The sequence below is a fragment of the Rhinopithecus bieti genome, unplaced genomic scaffold, assembly GCF_001698545.2.
Source record: "Rhinopithecus bieti isolate Rb0 unplaced genomic scaffold, ASM169854v2 scaffold_20579, whole genome shotgun sequence".
NCBI classification, from domain to species: domain Eukaryota; kingdom Metazoa; phylum Chordata; class Mammalia; order Primates; family Cercopithecidae; genus Rhinopithecus; species Rhinopithecus bieti.
In genome coordinates this window covers 917,662-921,796 of record NW_016810413.1, presented here as the reverse complement: position 1 = coordinate 921,796, position 4,135 = coordinate 917,662, and the positions used below count along the sequence as shown (strand labels likewise).

The 4,135-nt window shown below is 42.0% G+C and overlaps 1 pseudogene; it reads right to left on the bottom strand.

Annotated features, from left to right (window-relative positions):
- Window positions 1–2,595: 2,595 nt before the first annotated feature.
- LOC108542073 (vesicle transport through interaction with t-SNAREs homolog 1B pseudogene) lies at window positions 2,596–3,291 on the bottom strand (annotated as a pseudogene).
- Window positions 3,292–4,135: the final 844 nt, after the last annotated feature.

Genomic DNA, 4,135 nt, shown 5'->3' with positions numbered 1-4,135 from the left:
ATCATTTCTAGCTTTTGAGTTAAAGTGAGAATCATGTAACTCTCCTTTTTACTTGAACACTTAGAAGCCATTGTAGAGTTATTAATTGGCCTAACTTCATTATTGTTATGTCTCAGGGAACAGGGAGGCCTGAGAAGAGGGAGAGAGATGAGGGAATGGCCAAATGGAGGAGCAGATAGAACACACACAACGTTATTCAATAAGTTCAGCTGTCACATGGGCATGGTTTGTGTTGCCCCAAAGCAACTACAATAGTCACGTCAAAACTGGCTGATCACAGATCATCATAACAGATACAATAATCATGAAAAAGCTTGAAATATTGTGAGAATTACTAAAAGGTGACACAGAGACATGAAGGGAGCGCCTGCTGTTGGAAAAATGGCGCTGATAGACTTGCTCCATGCAGAATTGCCACAAACCTTCAATTTATAAAAAGCTCAATATCTGCTAATGTCAATAAAGTGGAATGCATTTAAACTAATTATCCCTGTATTTATCACTAATTAAAAACTATAAAAATACTACTATAACCACAATACGATTATCACACCAAATTAACAATAATTGCTAATAGCATCTAACTCCTAATCTATATAAATATCTCTCTTGGTCTGATGTCTCATAATCCTTTCTAAACACATAATACTATTGGCTTCAGGGTGCCCCCAATAGACGTCTTTTCCCTTACATTCTCTTTATTCCTATACTTCATCGGGACTGAGGGACCAGGATTTTTCAAACAATATACCAGCTTCTCTAGAGGCTTTGACTTGGGCTGCTGACAGAGAAATCTTTATTAAATCCTCAAGAGTGATATTATTCAAGAGACACACAAGGGAGATGAGTGATGAGAAGAGGAGGTGCCATTAGGAAAGTGGCCCCAGGATGTCAGATTTATCACAGAATCCTTTTCATGAGGCAGTTAATCTTTTCCATTTTAGTTTCAGGGAGGATATTTAACCCCATGGAATTAGGAGTTCTTTCCTACTTTTGCCAAGCTGCTAAAACCAATGAATATTCAAGTGAAACCTTATCCAAATTTGGGGCTCTGCTGACCACTGAGGACCCTTTGTCTTGAGTTATTGCTCCTGAAATCTTCACACAGCTGTCTCTGGAGAGAGAAATATAGGGGCCAAGTTTCTTGGATGAGCTGCAGTCAGTTTTCCAAGGATATGGTTGATCCCAGAAAATACATAGCTAATTTATAAGACACTAGGAAGAAGGCAGCTGCCTTGAGGATAGCATATTGAGGATTCCAGAGGTCAAAAACTGACCTTAGTCCATATGGGAAACTCTCACTAGTGTGAGCCAAAGAAGCCTGCATGAAGCTCTAGGCCATCTAAAAATTCCTGACGATGCAAAAGAGGTCAAAGATGAACATCTTGAAATACAGACTGTTTCTGTGTTGGCTGAGAGACTGATGGTATCTCATCTGGCTGGAAGGAAGTCAGGGAGTCAGGAACTCCTTCCTTCTACTGATACTAGTCCTGATCCTAGGATTTAACCATTATTTTCAGTTTAATACATACATATATATGAAGTAAATTCTTATGGAAGAAGAAGATTGTTTCCATGGTCTTTGAGTCCATAGAAGCCAATAAACCACGTTAAACACAGCCTCAGATTATCCATCTTCCTGCTTCTTAATGCCTCTGCAAGATCATGCATTATCTCATAGGATTGGTATGTGACAGATTCTATTTTGAGTCTTCCGATGATTCCTTCGTTTAGTCTTTCTGAGAACCAGAGTTCAGAGGAATCTGTGCAACTGGGAGTTGCCCCCAGTTCATAGATCTTCCAGTCCTAATTTCAAAGAGGTCAGTGTCTTTTAAAGGGCCATGTGGAGGCTCCCATGTGTTTAGGAGAATGAATTCCTTGTGCTAAAAAGTTATCTACAGAGCATCCTTGACAGAGTTCTGTTCGGTGATGTAGTGACATAAGATGTCTCTGGCTGAAGAACTTTTTGAGTGCTTAAATAATGGAACTATTTTAGTGAACCGAATAAACCCAAGTTAATAAAACTCTCCATTGATAGGGAGACGATTCATTCCCAGTGAAACTAGCAAGACAGGAACCTCACATAAACAAGCAGGCTGTCCTAACTTTTTAGAAGATGCTGCCGCTTTCAGCTGCAGCCATCATCATGCCATCTTCTTGACTGATATTTGGCTTGTTCAAATGGTTAGTGCACGTGTAATTACCCACTCAAAAAGGGTTTTTCATATCTGCCATTCCAAACTCCAGGCATGGCACATTGAACTTGAGTGTCTGTCGGGGGTTAAAGTACTAAATGGTTAAGCTCTACACATAAAATGGTTAAAGTGGTAAGTACATAAATTTACCACTTTAACCATTTATTTTAAAGAAGTCATAAACAGCATTTATTACCTTGGTATATCATACTGGTCTTGTTGCCGTTCCTTCACATTTAAGTGGCTTTCCATCTTTCCTCCCTTCTCTCACAGTCCGGCTACACAGTGCATCCCTGAACTGTTAGGCCACAGCAGCAATATGCTTATTCCATCCACATCCCTAACATCATGCATTCACAAAATCAAAGTTCTGGTCCACAAACACTTCCCTATAGGAAGTTCAATGGTTATGAAAGAATCTGTAGTAAACCAGACCTCCCAGGATGGCGAGCAAAAGTAAGACGATGATGGAAAGCAACAGCTTGTTGGTTGTCACTTTTCTGGACATTGAACGGAGAATCTTTCGACTGTTGCTCAAGTTTTCACTTGTGTTTACCAGTCTACTCTTGGTGCATTCTAACTGGTCTTGTCGTTCCCCCAGCTCTTCTATGATTTCTGAGCCAAGCTGGTCAGTCTCCGTGGCAATCCGATGAGAACGTTGAATACTGTGGGTGGCCTAGTTCAGACTTTCAGTGCCTTGAGGAAGCATTGCCCTTTGAGACCGTAGCCGATTCATGTGCTCATTCTCTACAGCATGTATGACGTATTTCATGTCTCCTCGGCCTCCAGGTGTGGCTGTCAAAGGTGTGCTGCTCACCTCCCGATGGAGTTTGGCAAGGTCCTTCTGGTAGTTTTGAAGCTTAGACATCATGGGGTTAGGGAAAGACAGGGGTGCATAGCGTAGCTCCTCATCTATCTCTGCCAATGTTTCATTTGCTTCCCATTGCTTTTCATCAAAATCCCTGATTAACTTCTTCTCTTGGGTCCCCGCCGTCCCCAGCAGCCGCTCGGGCACCCCTTGTAGGTCTTCGCGGAGGCCGTGGAAGATCTCCTACAGCTTCTTGAAATGCTCCGAGGAGGCGGCGGAGGTGGCCATGGAGCAGGCCGCGCTCCAGCAGTGGCCACCGAGATCCGGGGCACTGGGCCGTCTCCTAGCCCGGGGGTCAGCCGCCAAGTCCTGTGACCGTCACGGCGACCACCGCACCACCGCAGCCCAGGACCACTTTCACCATTTTTACGTGTAGAGTTCAGTGGCATTAAGTATATTCACATGGTTGTAAAGCCATCACCATTGTCCACCTTCAAACTCTTTTCAGCTTGCAAAACTGAAACTTTACATCCTTTAAACAACTCTTCATTCTGCCCTTCGTCTGCCCGTGCTAATCTTCTCTGTCCCACTTTCTTTCTCTATGAATTTTAGGGTACCTCATATAAGTGGCATTGTATAGCATTTGTTTTTATGTGACTGGCTTATTTCACTTAGCAAAATGTTCTTAAGGTTCATCCGTGTTGTTGTAGCATGTGTCAGAATTTCCTTCCTTTTTAAGGCTGAATAATAGACCTTTGTATGTATATGCCCCATTTTGTTTATCCAGCCATCTCTCAGTGGATACTGGGGTTGTCTCTACCTTTTGGCTATTGTAAATAGTGCTGCTGTGAACATGAGCAGGTATATACCTAGGGATGAAATTGTTGAATAATATGGTAGTTCCATTTTCAAGTTTTGGAGGAGCTGCTATAGTGTTCTCCCTAGTGGCGGCACCATTTTACGTTCCTACCAGCAATGCACAAGGGTTCCAGTTACTCCACATCTTTGCCAAAAGTTGTTATTTTTGTTTTTTTAAAATAACAGTCATCCTAATTGATGTGAAATTGCATCTAATAGTGATTTTGATGTGCATTTCTCTAATCATTAGATGCTGACTATCTTTTCACGTGTT